The 15,817-nt window shown below is 41.7% G+C and overlaps 1 pseudogene; it reads left to right on the top strand.

The window, feature by feature from the left end:
- Positions 1-4,319: 4,319 nt before the first annotated feature.
- On the top strand, positions 4,320-5,444 carry LOC131904125 (zinc finger protein 131-like; annotated as a pseudogene).
- Positions 5,445-15,817: the final 10,373 nt, after the last annotated feature.

The raw sequence follows: 15,817 nt of genomic DNA, 5'->3' as shown, positions 1-15,817 counted from the left end.
CTAGAAAAGGGGAACTCATCCCACCCCCCAAACGTGTAAGTCTTGTCCCTGCCAGGCAGACTTGGATGCAATCTTGGGTCCCCACACTGGGGGGTCTGTCTTTTTGTGCTTTGCTGTGTGCACTTCTGCTTTCACAGAAACTTGGCTGAGTACCTAGATCTTGTTTTTCCTGCCTTTTTAGTCTTTAAATCAACATAGAAAAAGGATCCATTCCTTCAATACTGGATGACCTCCCCATGGCAGCATCAATATTTTATGTGCTAATTAAAAATAAAAATAAAAAGAGAATGTGCCCGATCTGCCAAGTATTGCTAATATTTTGTGGGCATATAATTGTAACACTGCCTTGGTTTATATGGAGCTATTATTGTGAAATACAGTGACTGTTTCCAGGCAATGAATATGAATGTAAGTCAGGATGACCATTAGATGTAATTATAATATAATGATGAGAAACCAGATGAGAAGCCATGGTGAGAAACCAGAATATCAACCCATGGATTCTACCTATTCATGTTTACAATTTTTTATTTTATTACTATTATTATATTTATTGTATATGTATGAGCAAGAGCACATTCTGTGGTGTACAGGTGGAGGTCAGAGAATAACTTACAGGTGTTGGTCCCCTCCTTCCACCGAGTAGGTCCTGGAATCAAGCTCAGGTTGTTCATCATGCTTGACAGGAAGCACCCTTTACTCACTGAGCCTTCTCTCTGACCCTCAAGATACATTTGACTCTAAGCCTTTAAAATACTCTGGTTCTAGTTTAGTGTCTGTTGTTATGATAAACACCATGACCAAAAGCCACTTGGAGAAGAAAGGGCTTATTTTAGATGACAGGTGTCCATCATCGAGGGAAACCAAGGCAGAAGCTTGAAGCATAAACCATGGAACAATGCTCTTTACTCAGATGCTTACAGGCTCATGTTCAACTACCTTTCTTTTTTCTTTTTTTTAATTTATTTATTATGTATACAGAAGAGGGCGCCAGATCTCATTACAGGTGGTTGAGAGCCATCATGTGGTTGCTGGGAATTGAACTCAGGACCTCTGGAAGTGCAGCCAGTGCTCTTAACCTCTGAGCCATCTCTCCAGCCCCCTCAACTACCTCTCTTACACAACCCAGGCCCACCTGCCTGGGATGGCACCACTCACAATAGGCTGAGTCCTCCTACATAGATTATCAAACAAGAAAATGGCCCTCTGACATACACACAGGCCGATCTGCCGGAGGGAATTCCTCCACTGAGGGTCACTCTTCCCAAGTATGTCAAGTTCACAACCAAGAGTAGCTGTCTGTGGAGGACATTTCACCTCATTCCCACAGAGAGCTCTAGATACTGAACTTCCAGCAGGGAAAAGGTCTCCCCTGGAGCAGGACTTGTGCTTCATATGGAGATGGCACATGAGCTGTACCAGGCCCAGCAGCTCTGCCACATCACCTGTATCGGGGCATGCAAGGTAGGCACTCAACCACTGGATTATATTCCAGCCTTTGTGCCCATTTTTGGTTGGTTTTTATTTTTAAGACAGGAGGCCATATTTCCCAGGCTGGCCTAGAACTTATAGGCAGCTTAAACTTCTGATATTTCTGTCTGCACTTCCCAAGTGCTACGAGTTCAAGCGTGTACCTTCACTCCCAGATTATGCATAACCCAAGGATTCATGCCTGGTAGGCAGGCCCTGTATCGACAGCTACATCCCCAGCCACCTTGCTTCAATTTTAAAGTAGAACCTGATTTTTTGGTGAGATCCCTCTAAACTCTTCTAAGGTATACCTATTTAGCCTTGGCAAAACACGTTAAAACTTAACCTTGGCAACTCCATGCTCAAAGCGACTTAGCAATTTCCCTCAGAAAGTAGCCTGTTTCAAAGAAGCATAAGTCAATACATTTGTATTTTATCAGGACCATATTTTACAAAATGTCTCCTATCTTGCATTATTGTCTCTAGAAAAGAAAGTTATATTAAAATTGTTTTAGTTTAAAAGGATTTGATGGCTGAGCGTTTAAGGCATTGGACTTAAAGTTGTTTTAGTTTAAATATAGAATAGCATCCAAATCTGTGGCTTATTTTGAAAAATTTTTTTAACTTAAATATCTGGCTATACCTCCCAAAGTAAGGCAGTATTTGGAAACATCTGTTCTGACCAGATAGCTTAAGGAAATTTCTGGATTATCTACATTTGAACAAGTCCTTATTTTTTAAAGATTTATTTTTCATTTTATATATATGCATGTATGTCTCTGTAGTTGTTGTATTTTTCTTTTTTTTTTTCCTCTCTTTTTTCTCTTTGAGGACCTTCCACCCAGGTCCCAAATAAATACACTGAGACTTATTCTTATTTATGAATGCCTGGCCTTAGTTTGACTTAATGAAGCCATTTATTTAGTAATAAGTGTTAAATTATCCCAACCAAACACAACCAGGTCATTCTACAGTGGAATGAACATGGCTCCAGGCTGAGATTTCTTCACCCTGAACACCTCAGTTAGATGTTCATTCAATTCCACAAGTCTCAAGAGAAACAATACCCCAGAAGCTCAGGGAGATCCAGGAGGCATGGGCTAATTTGCTATGATAGATCTTTTTTTTCCACAGTGGTAGGTATTGAACCAAATACCTCATATATACTATGTAAGTGTTCTACCACTGAGTTATATCCCCACCAAGGAAATACCTATTAATTAAGCATGAATGTGCATCATTTTTCCATGGCTATCAATACTGTGATCTACATTCAGCCAACATTTACCGAATGTCACTTACAAAAGTTGGCAGTGTTAAACCATGAGAAGATAAGAAAAGTGTAGTGTACTGGGGGGATATCCAGGAGGTCTTTTGCTGGTGTTAATGGTCTACAGATTTCTCTACTTCCACTCTCCTTGGGCAGTCCAAGCCCTGGCCATGATGGACTCAAGCACCACAAGAAAGAGCATCTCAGGTTCTCCAATCAGTCAACGCCCAGGGCTAATCTGACTTCCTCATGCACTGGGCACCTACTGTTGCCTGAGTCTTTCCTCCTGTGGCCACTTGTAGAACCTGCCGTCCCTGCAGGGTACCAGAGGAGTTAGTTCAACACTAAGTCTCCCAATAAAAAAGTCAAATGACAACTGTCCCCCAAAAGACGTCCACTTTTCCCCCTTTCCCACTCTTGGCCTCCCCTTCTTTTCTGCCTCAGTCCTTCCTCTTCATTAACTCCTGTCCTACATTCAGATCTCGGCTTAAATGTCAACTCCCACTTCCCAGTCTGGACACCCTTACAGTTGAGTGTTCTTTTACGTATTACAACCACCTGTTCAGTCATTCTTTGTCTAACTCTCCAACTGGGCCAATGGTTCTCAACCTTCCTAGGGCTGTGACCATTTAATACAGTTCCTTATGTGGTGACCCTCAGTCATAAAATTATTTTGTTATTATTTCATAACTGTAATTTTTCTGCTGTTGTGAATTGTAATGTAAATATCTGAAGTACAGGATATCTGATATGTGACCCCTGATAAAGGATCATTTGACCCCCAAAGGGGTCATGCCCCACAGGTTGATAACCACAGTGCTAGGCTGTAATCCCAGGGCTTGGGGTGGCAAAGTTAGGAAGACCATGAGTTCTGGGCTAGCTTGGGACCTAAAGCAAGACCCTGTCACCAAATAAAAAATTAAAAATACATTAACAGAGACTTGGTTTTCATGGTCTGGAGTGCAGCACCTGGCCCATGTTGGGGTGAATGCATAGTGGATGTGATGCTAGAGGTTCTAAGTCCCAACATAGCCAGTCAGCTGACTCTACCCTCTGCCAGAGGCAGGGGCCATGTAGGTTCCTCCATATCATCTAGTGCCTGGCCCAGGGATGCACCATCAGTGGAGGCTGAAAAAAAGATGGAATGCCTTCTAGAGTTTCCTGGACATAAATAAAAGTAAAAATAAAAATAAAAAAAAAAAAAAAAGATCCTGGACCTAATGAACAATGGAAGCAGGACCAGTTTACTGACATCACTGGGATTGCCAACAGATATCATTTTAAGGCCTGTAGGCTGTTTTAGTTGCTTTTGGTAAGTTCTACAAATTCCTTCAGGAGTTTAGTCAAGAACCTTCAGTTGAGGGTCTGGAGAAATGGTTCAGTAGTGATGCACACTGGCTGCTCTTGCAGAAGACCCAGGTTTGATTCCCAACACCCACATGGAGGATCACAACTCCAGTTCTAATGGATCTGCCAGCACTATAAGCATGTACATACATACAGGCAAAACACACATAAAACATGAATAAAAATATTCTTTTTTAAAAAGTACCTTTGATTGAGATAGACTGTTAGTAAAATGACAATTTGTCACTTAATTGGCCACATATACATCAAAATTCATGATAGCAAGAAGCAGTCATCAATGGTGTATGAAAAGCAGCAGTTTCTACAAATGCTAGAAGCTATTAAAGCCCTTGAAGTTAGGAAGCAGCTGAGAGGAGATGATCCCTATTGGGGGACAAATGAACTTGGTGACCAGCCTGCCCTACTCAGAGTTTTGGACAAGGAAGAGAAACAAAAAACTCATCTCCATTGTAGGAAATACCACCAAAAAAACAAGGCCAAGAAAAACAAAGATTCCAGAAAGGTCAGATGTTCTCATTGAATCATAGCCCACTGGGAATCAGAACCTGCTGAAATGGAGGTGGAGATGGCTGACTGCACAGTTGGAGGAGAAGACGAAGGCACTGGAACAATGGCAGAAGGGATTCTGCCCAGCAGTCTGTAAAGCCCACGTAGAGTGCAGGACCGTTAAGCTGAGAAAAGATAGATTAGTGATGCATGCACCTGACCCCATAAGCAAACAGGAACACAGGACATCTCACCCCGCTGAGAGTTCCAAGTGTGAAATATACAATAAAGGCATCTTCGAGAGAGTGCATGGAGATGACGCCTAAATTGTTATGTCAGTAAGAAGCCAAGAACTGGGGGAGAAGTTCACATGGATCCATATTGTGGGCAAGTCAGACCACCCTGGACATTTTAAAGAGCACCTTTGAAAAAACTTTTGAATGTTAAAATTGTCATGAATTTACTAGAAATAACACTCTCAAATGTCACCTCACTACATACCAAACTAGAGTAGGGGCAAAAAAAAAAAAGGAAGAATCTTTATAAATGCCAGATCTGTGACAGTGTGCTTAACAGTGAGGCCAGTCCAAAGACTACTTGGTAATATACATTAGAGATAAGCCCAACCATTGTTCTCTATGACTTGTAGTTTATGCAAGGAAATGAATTACGGAGGTATCTTAGTGATGCTCACCATATTTCAGAGGGTCCAATAACTAACTAAAGAAGTCTTTTCAGTAAAGCATGTGTGCAAACTGAACCATCAATGACTCTTACAGAGCAAGCTGGGAAAGTGCATGTATTACTGTTGCATCAGGTCTGTGAGCCAAGAGGAAAGAACGACCCTTAGCCATGCAGACATTGCTGAGGCTGCCATGGAAAATCAGGAAGATAGTGAATGTATACAGATCAAATCATGGGTGTATTCCCAAACAAAGAATGACAGAACAGCTGTGCCAATTTCAGAATGAAGTAATAAATGTTCTTAAATTTACATGCAGGGTGAACTGATGGACCGTGTGACTCTCCTTAAGTTGGGTGGACCAAAGTTAAACTATTTCCTGTTGTACTGAACTGTTTCTTTTTTTTAAGATTTATTTATTTATTATGTATACAGTGTTCTACCTACATGTATGCTTGTACGCCTGAAGAGAGCACCAGATCTCATTACAGATTGTAGTAAGCCACCATGTGCTTACTGGGAATTGAACTCAGGACCTCTGGAAGAACAGCCAGTGCTCTTAACCACTGAACCATCTCTCCAGCCTGCACTGAACTGTTTCTATGGAAACAAACCAATGTCTGTCCTTCTCAGTCAATGCCACAGAATGGGGATATTTGTCCTAAGTGGTAGCTTTGAGATGTATATTTCTAGTAAATTAAATAGATTGTATTCTGATTATATAGTTGAATACAAATATATCTAGTTTCATCATAGTGCTAAGGGTCTCCCTTTTATTTTTCCCAAATCACATCCTTTTTCAAATTCTTTGCACACTATAAAAATCATACAGAAAATTATTAGTGGCAAACATGGCAGCCAATGCCTTTAATCCCAGCACTCAAGAGGCAGAAGCAGGTCAACATCTGTGAGTTCTAGGCCAGCCTAGTCTACACAGGGAGTTCCAGGAAGGCCAGGACTAATAGAGAGATCCTACCTCAAAACATAAACAATAAAAAAGCCTGAGAATACATAATATGTACTGTAATGCACGTAAGAGACGTAAGTGTGTAGGAAACACAAGGCTGCATGAAGAAATGTGCAATGCTACTGTGCAGTTAACTTTTGGGGTCTGGCTGGCTTGCTTTTGGACAATATTCTCGTCTATCCAGTGGTTACTCTGCCATCTCTGCAACAGAAACAGAGAGGTGGTAGCAAAATTTCTAGAATGTTTAAAAAATAAAAACAAACAATGAAAAAATCCTGCCCATGTACCTTTTCCAAACCAACTAAACCTTTGTAAAGCATTTCTGATTTTTTCGAAGTTTTTGTTTTTAGGAACAATGTAAACTGCTTTGGTAATTACTGTTTTTGCTTTAAACAACAACTACCAATTCTTTTCCATTTAAATTATGTTGAAATTTTTTCACCTAACGGCAACTGAGGGGCTATTTGTAATTGGAAATTGGCATATGTGATAAACTTTATTTTGAAGAGATGTTGCCCTAGTATTTTATCACAGATTTTAAAAAAGTACACAAATATCATTTTTAAATGAACATATTTAAAATAAAGCCCAGAGGAATAGATGTATGTAAATATATCAGGCTTTGCTTTGAATTGAATCTTTTTCTCCAGCTGTGTTCATTTCTTTGTGTGCTGTGAGTCAGGCTCTCACCATGTAGCATTGGCTGGTCTTATGTAGATGGGGCTGCGCCTCTGCCTCCTGAGTGTTGGGATTAAAAGTGAGCACCACCATGCCTGGCCCCATCTTTAATGTAAAAATTTTGTGCTATAATTTTTAAAGCGATACAAACAAGAATGATAAATTGTGGACTTAAAGTAGGTATGTAGAGTGCTGGAGATGGCTCAGAGGTTAAGAGCACTGGCTGCTCTTCCAGAGGACCCTGATTTGATTCCCAGCACCCACACGGCAGCTCACAACTATTTGTAACTCTGGTTCCAGGGGATCTGATGCCCAGTTCTGATCCCTATGGGTGCCAGACATGAACAAGTACCCAGACATACATATAAGCAAACTTTCATACACATAAAAATACTTTTTAAGTATATGCATGAATATTTGTAATCAATATGACTTATAAAATAAAATATAGTAACTACATTTTTAAAAGTCAGAATTAGTTGTTGTTGCTTGAGACAGGATTTCACTATGTATTCCAGGCTAGCATCAAACTTGAGATTCTCCTGCCTCAGCCTCTGGAGTGCTAGGATTAACGCTGTACACCACCATATCTGACTCAAAAGCAGGATATTTTGACAAACAACCAGGTTTCCATAAGGCTTAGCTGGTGTCTTAGTTTGGGTTTTATTGCTGTGAAGAGACCATGGCAATGCTTATAAAAGAAAACATTTAATTGGGGCTGGCTTACAGTGTAGCTGAAAGTTTTCCTATGTCTCTCCCAGTCCACAGCCACTCAGACCCAAATAAACACACAGAGACTTATATTATTTTTAAACTATGGCCACGGCAGGCTTTTCACTAGCTAGCTCTTACATCTTAAATTAACCCATTTCTATAAATCTATACTTTACCACATGGCTTGTAGCTTATTGGTGCTTTCACATCTTGCTTCTCCTGGAGGCAGCTGGAAGTGTCTCCTCTGCTCTCTTTTCTTCTCTCCTATCTTTCCAGTTAGAATGTCTCGCCTAATTTATTCTGCCTCACCATTGGCCAAACAGCTTTATTTATCAACCAATTAGAGCAACACATATTCACAGCATACAGAAAAACATCCCCATCATTACAATTCAGAGGTTTAGCCCATTATCTTCATGTGACGTGCAGACAGACATGGTGCTGGAGAAGGAGCTGAAGAGTTCTTTATCTGGATCCACAGGCAGCAGGAAGTGAAAGTGATACACTAGCCAGGCTTGAGCTTCTAATACCTCAAATCCCACCCCCTAGTGACACACTTCCTCCAACAAAGCCACACCTACTCCAACAAGGCCACACCTCCAAATAGTGCCCCTCCCTATGGGGGCTATTTTTATTCAAGCTGTCATAGCTGAGGTTGGCCTTGCTTTTCAACTCCACCAGAAGCTAGACTTGATTTAACCAATTGGCCTATTCTTTCCTCCAGTTGGCTCAGGGGTGAGACCCTGAGCTAAGATAGCCCAGTCAGAATGTGCATGGGGAAAGGCCAAGGTGGACAAGTTCTCACCTGAACAGCCTTCATACAAGGACAATGTCTGAACTGCTGCTGCTCTGTGGGGATCATGAAGCAAGTTATGAGTGCAACAAGTGTGAGTCAGGAAGGCTAGCACCCAGGAAAGGCTGACTAGCCATGCCTGCAGGCTTTCCAGTTTTATTAACTAATACATTTATTTCTTATTTGTCTTACTTATTTATAGTTTCATTTATGTTTTATCCAGTTCGTATCAAATATTCTATTTATTGTAACTAACAAAATCTGAACTGTTTCAAAACCTTGACCTTGTGCTCCTAACTGGCTATACCCACAAGAATCTTGTTCATGGAAGGCACTGAATGCTTTGAATGGCTGCCATATGATGGACTGCTGGGGAAATGGAGAGGGGGTGGTGCTGAATGGGGAGGAGCTGGAGCTTTCATTTGAACTCATTTTTCTTAAAAACATAATTTGTTCTTGATGGAAATGCACCCCAAATGCAAAAGTATCTCCCCAGCACATTTTAGAGCAGGTTTGTGGCTTGGGGTGTTATCAACTATCCTTAGGTCACATGTCACTTCCCAATAACTCCTAAAGATTTCTGCTTCCATCAAGGACTTTCACTCTCAAGAAACTATGGCTTTCACTCAAGGAAGAAGAAGCAGAAAGGAATGATTCCTCCTTTGGCTGCCTTTTATACCCCCAGACAAAATAATTCCCATTTCTGATAAACTACAACTTTTTTTTAAAGAGTGTCTCATGTAGCACAGGCTGGCTCAAACTCACTATATAGCTGAGGATGACCCAGAACTTTGGATTCTTCTGTCTCTACATCACACAGGTTTATGTGGTACTGGGAATCGAACCCAGAGCCTTGTGTGTAGCACTATACCTACTGAGTTACGTCCCCAGTCTTACTTTTACATTTCTTATACTTCAACTGAGTCTTATTTCTCAGACATTTAAGATGTCTTCAACCTTTTACCTGGCTCAATGGAGGCCAAGGTTTTATCCTCCTCTTGGGGACAATTCTGCTGAGCAACAGTTATTGGCACTGACTTTAACTTTTGGTTATTATATGACATCTTTCAAAGCATAACAAGGCTGTATGGCTCATGCTCTGGCTATTAGATTAAAGCCCCATATTGCTGGAGGGCTGCACTCCTAAAAATAGAGACATAATAAGCTTGACTAGATAGAAGGAAAATAGAATCCTCAATCTTGAGCAGAGAATTATTTTCCTGGTTCAACAAAAGCACATTTTCCACAAGTAGTTCATCACTGTGACAACATATCTTAGAAGAAGGGTCTTATGGCTTCAGTCTTCTGGTGTTTTAGGCCCTTGGTTTCAGAGTTTGTAGTTTGTGGTCTGCTATGACGTCTTTCTGTATGCTGTGACTATGTGTTGCTTCCATTCGTTGATAAATAAAGCTGCTTTGGTCTATGGCAAGGCAGGATGGAGCCAGATAGGAAATCCAAGCAGAGATACAAGAAAAGAAGGGCAGAATCTGGGAGATGCCAGGCAGCTGCCCAAGGAATAGCTGCCAGCAGACCTGTAAAAGTCACCGCCACATGGCAAGACATAGATTAATAGAAATGGATTAATTTAATTGTAAGAGCTAGCTAGTAATAAGCCTGAGCCATCCGTCAAGCATTTATAAGTAATAATAAGCCTCTGAATCATTATTTGGAAGTGGCTGCGGGATGGGGCAGGACGGAGAAAAGCCTCCTCTACAGTGGTCACAGTGCCATTGTTGCTATGCCTGTGGTGAAACAGACCTGTGGAGAAGAAACCTACTCACCTCATGTGGAAACAATGTGAGAGGCAGAGAACTGGACAGGCACTGGAGACAGGGGCCCATGCAGTCAATCCAGACACGGACCAGCCATTGGCATCACAGTCCTCATGACACAGTCACTTCTTCCCCAATCTAAGCAAGGGCGTACATGCTTTACCACCTTCTCAAGTTCATTTTCAGGGCCTATGCAATATAAATCTTCTAACTGCTGGTACAGGGCTTCTAAAATGTACTTTTACACCCCTCAACTTACATTCTTGAGTGTTATAATGGGAAGGACGTAAACATAAACAGTATATCACTTTGCCTCCTTAAATTTTATTTTCTTTCCATAGAACTTGTCACTTATTCAATGAAGAAAAGGAAATTTAGTCTTAAAATATTTCCCTATAAATAACTTTTCACAGAGGGCCAAGTAGTAAGTTGACATCAGGAAATTCTGAGACACCAACATCATGAATCTCCAGCCAGGATGCTTGCGGGACACAGTATCACTTCTGTGACACATTTCTTATTTTTAGATCTATTTGTTTTGTGTGTCTGTGTGGTATGGAGGTCAGGACAAGCTGCCCAGCATGCCAAAACACATAGCCTGAAGAAGCCCCATGGAGGGGCTGGAGAGATGGCAGCCCAGTGGTTAGCAGCCCACTTGCTGCTCTTAGAGTTTCCAGAACCCTCAAGGTAGGTCACAAGTGTAAGTCCGGGTAGAAGTGGTCCTGCACTCTCTTCTGGCCTCTGCATGCACCAGGCACGCTTGTGTGGTGCACATACATTGATGCAAGCAAACACTCATACACATAAAAGCAATACATTTTAAAGAAAGAAGCCACGCAGAGACAAATGTGGATAAGCCAAATTCTACTCCACAACAAGCCTTCAAAATTTTCCCAGCCTGTCAATAACAAATAAGAGATTGAAGAACTAGTTCATATTTAGATGACAACTAAGTGTGACAGGGGGATGTAAATATTAGATTGAAAAAAATACCCATAAGAGATGTTGTGGGGTGAGGGGTAAAACCTGAGTATTAACTGTAGATCAGTTTATAAGTTAATGTCTGATTCCACTGTGCTGCAGTGTCTGAAGGAGAGACCCACTCCCTCAGGTTGTACACACACACATACACACACCAAATAGATCTAAAAATAATAATTGTGCTGTAAGATAATGTCCTTGTTCTTACAAATAAACACCATATAGACATGAAGAAACACAATGTCTCCAACCCACTGGTTCTGACTAGTTTTTTGTTTTGTTTTGATTTGTTTTGGTTTTGTCAACAACTTGATCCAAGCTAGGGTCATCTGGAAAGAGGGATCTTCAACTGAGAAAATGCCTCCCCAGATTGGACTGTAGGAAAGCTTGTGGGGCATTTTCTTTCTTTCTTTTTTTTTTAAATATTTATTTACTTACTATATATGTAGTGTTCTGGCTGCGTGTTTGCCTGCAGGCCAGAAGAGGGCACCATATCTCATTACAGATGGTCGTGAGCCACCATGTGGTCCTGGGAATTGAACTCAGGACCTCTGGAAGAGCAGCCAGTGCTCTTAACCGCTGAGCCATCTCTCCAGCCCCAGGCATTTTCTTGATTAAGGATCAATATGGGCCATGGTAGGTCCTGGCTGGTTTAAGAAAGCAGGCTGAACAAGTCATGGAGAGCAAGCCAGTGAGCAGCACTCCCTGCTCCCACCTCCAGGTTCCTGCCTGAGTGCCTGTGTTAACTTTCCCTCATGGTAGACTGCAGTCAGGAATGAAGGCTGAAATCAACCCTTTCCTCCCGAAATTGCTTGTGGTTAAATGTTTTATCACAGCAATAGAAAGCCAAGAAGGACACCAGCCTTAGTTCAGAAAAGCATATGTATGTGAAAACGCAAAAGCAGACTTCTAAATCCCTGAAGTTGTCAGCCATGTGATTCCCACTTCTTCACCCAATCTAGTCAATTTTCTATCAGCTATCTATGTAACTGCATATATAATGTCATTTCAAAACGTAACTTGCAAAAGATACTACTGGTAACAAATTTAAAAATTAACTACATATATTTCAAAATGAATGTATAGCCCACTGTATCAATCTAAACCAGCCTATTCTTCAGGTGTTCTTAGGCAAGTTACAAATAAAGGCTAGGACAGTGACAGAGATGGGGCCGGTGGATTCAATAGCCTGTCTATATTTCTGGTAACTTAGGTTTTTTTATTTGAATAAAACATTTTAGCTTTCCTTAAACTTGGCATGGAGTACTTACTTAAAATCATAAACCTTACATTCCAAACTATTTTTTATGTTTACTAATTTGTTTGAGGGAAAGGGAGTACATATATGGACAACTTTCAGGAATCAGTTCTCTCCTTTCACCTCAGTGCAGGTATCAACCACAGGTCGTCAGGCATGGTGACAAGCACCTTTACTCACTGGACCATTGTGCCAGCCTATAAATTTCATATTCTTCCCCAAGGGAGGTCCAAAACTAGTTAGAAAACAGGGCTAATTTCTCTTAGCCTAGAGAACTTGCTTGTGTGTAAACTTTTTCCAATATGCTTAGTTCCCTATATTCTTAGGAAATCTGGTTTTTTATCTCTGGGATCTTAAATACGCAAGCTTCTGTTTCTGTCACATCAAGTGAATTTGTCCTTTAGCTCCACAATGGCTTCAACAAGTCTTTGCCCACTGTCAGCCCCCCTCTCTCCAGCATCTCTTTGATCAAGATTTCCTACCCACTCTGGAATAATCCAGAAGTAATTAGAATTTCTTACCTGTTCTGCCCAAAAGGAGACAATTTATCACAAACTGTCAGGGATCCCAATTTTAAATTACCAAGAGCCCAATAAGAGAGTTAAGGAATCTTCTTTCCAATTAAAGTGATTGATTTCTTAGCAACTGAGTAGCATGGCACTTTTTAATTATGTTCATTCCAATCCAATGTGAGAAACTTCATTTTATTCTCCTTCCCACGAACAAGATACAGCAAACATTAATCTCAGTGGTATGGGGCCAGACCCTGCAGTGCCTGTGGCAGAAGTGACCATGTCATCTGTCAATGGTGCTTGTCTGTTTTTAACGGTCTTAGTGGCCGTTTCAGCACTAAAGAGAGGAAGAAGAAAAATCATTCACTCACATAGGTCACCCAAAAGCATGCCAAGCCTTCCAGCCCCAGGAGCCACAGCCATGACAACATGCTAGGTACGTCTCCCAATAGACAGGAATCTAGCAGGGAATGAGGGGTTAGAAACAGATCTTGACTCTTTCTTGTGCAGAGATCAGAACTATGGTATTGGAGACATAGCAGTGTGTAGAGTAAGTTTGGGGTCACCACCATTCCAAATGAAGTAGCTGGATCAGGCGTAACGTGACACTTTCCAAGAGGGTGTGCTCAGAGAGCAGGCACACAGAGGACAATGTGCACTTGGTTTTTATTTTTTTCTAAAGATTCACTTATTTTTATTTTATGTACATTGGTGTTTTGCCTGCATGTATGTCTGTGTGAGGAAACCAGATCATCTGGAACTGGAGTTACAGACAATTGTGAGCTGCCATGTGGGTGCTGGGAGTTGAACTCTGGTCCTCTGGAAAAGCAGCCTCTTAATGGCTGAACCATTTCTCCAGCCCCGGTTTTTATTTTAACTCAGGCAGTGACTGTGTCTTTTCCTCATTGGCTGGGGCTGAACCTTATTCAGTCTTATGCAGTTGGCCAGTCTATAAAGAATTGGTGTACAGGAAGTGAAGGAGGAAGGGGCCAGCCACTTTAAGCTGAGAGTGTACCTGGGCTTTTGTGTAAACAAAGGTTTTGCTGGGTTGTAGTGGGGGATTAAAACATTTGCATAAAAGTCTTACGAGGTGAAGGACACGAAAAGATTTTAATTCCTTGCCATCACCACAGACTTTATAGTATTTGATAGAAAACTCACTTTACTTTGCTTCAACAGAAGACACGAAGGTCTTTCCCCACTGGGATGATATCAGGACATGTTATGTGTCACAAAGAACTGTGAAAGAGTCCTGGAGAGATGGCTCCATGGTTAGGAGCACTGGCTGCTCTTCCAGAGGACCCAGGTTCAATTCCCACATGGCAACTCAAAACTGTAACTCCAGTTCCAGGAGATCGGACACCCTCACACAGACATACATGCAGGCAAAACACCGATGCCCATAAACTGAAAATAAATAAGTTGGTTTCAAAGAACTGTGAAAGAGAAAAATAAACTTCAGAAGCAGTTTAGAAAATGCCAAAGAACATGGGTCAGTCCTTCACCCAGCCTCATGGGGACCCCAAAGTTTCCCCTATTGTCTTGTTCCTAACCTTCGGTGACAGGCCAGCAGGTTCCCATCTCAAAGTCTCCAGAGCTGATGCATCCCCAGCATCCCCTCCCACCACCCTCCATGTGATCAGCACACTGGCATCACCTCATCTCTTGTGGCATACAAAGGTCACATTTTATGCTCTGGTTATTTTCTAAGATCTGTGCTCCAAAGTCTACCAGGGCCAGACAACTGGCTCCCTCCAAAAGCTTTCAAATGGTAAAGCTAATTCTAAAAACCTCTTGGAGTTTTAAACTTCCCCACTCGACTATAGGACCCTAGTCAAACTGTTAGTAGAAATTGCATTGTACACTAAGCTTTTGATATTTTATAAAATCTACGTGCTGAGATTGCATTCTGCCTTTACTGCCCCAAGCTGTTTGCAATACTAAGAAAACAGCGCACTATGCTCTGCATTCATTAGGCAGTCTAAACATCTACATGCAAGACAGACAAGCAGCCACCTCAGCATCACAAAGGGGTAAGAAATGGGCCTACAGATAAAATGGTCATCTCCATGACAACAAAGAAAATAACAGAAAAAAGTAGAGGCAGCAGATGTTGTGCAGAAAGACTGGTCTTACTGAGTTGGGCAGGAACTCGAAGCTTAGCATGGCATGGGCAAACATGTAACAGAAACGCTCTAAGAACCATTAGCACAGCAGACAGGAAGCCAGGCAGAGGTTAGGAAGCTCTGACTGCTACACTACAAAGCCTTGATCATTCATGCAGCCAAACACAGAGCAGAAAGTCAGTCCAAGTGGCTGTGCTGAGAGGAGTGGATGGGGCAGAGACAGGTGCTGAAATAATCTAAAGGTTGTCACAGCAGGGCTGGCTGTGACATGAAGGGTTGAGACAATGGGGGCTGACAACAAAAAGGGGGGTTAGTTCTGAGCACTACTGCTGTTTGTGGATCCTTAGTTGATTCCACAGGCTGGCTCTTGGCATTTGCAGAACACTGTGATGGTTTGTCACACCCCAAAACAAGACCTGTTTTCAAGCCTTTCAAATTACAGGCATCCTGCAATACCGGGTATTGTTTCCATCCTTCTACAAATGGGAAGGTGAAACCTGACCAGGAGAACCAATCAATCAGTGTCTTCTCCTTGTGAAATCAAATGAACCAGGAAGAGCTCAAAACTGTTCTGCCGGCGTTTTTCTGGACTAACAGAGTTCACACAAGTGCATACTGGGAGCTGTGCTGGAAGGGACTCTGCTGATTGTGTCTGTTCCAAAAGGAAAAGGTAAGCAACCACACTGAGTTGCATGAGAGCTAGCCTGACCCCTTTGTCTGGACCAAACTGCTCTATCACA

This window comes from Peromyscus eremicus, chromosome 1 (genome assembly GCF_949786415.1).
Source record: "Peromyscus eremicus chromosome 1, PerEre_H2_v1, whole genome shotgun sequence".
NCBI lineage: Eukaryota > Metazoa > Chordata > Mammalia > Rodentia > Cricetidae > Peromyscus > Peromyscus eremicus.
Note: the sequence above shows the minus strand (reverse complement) of the source record. Positions and strands in the feature narration are given on the sequence as shown.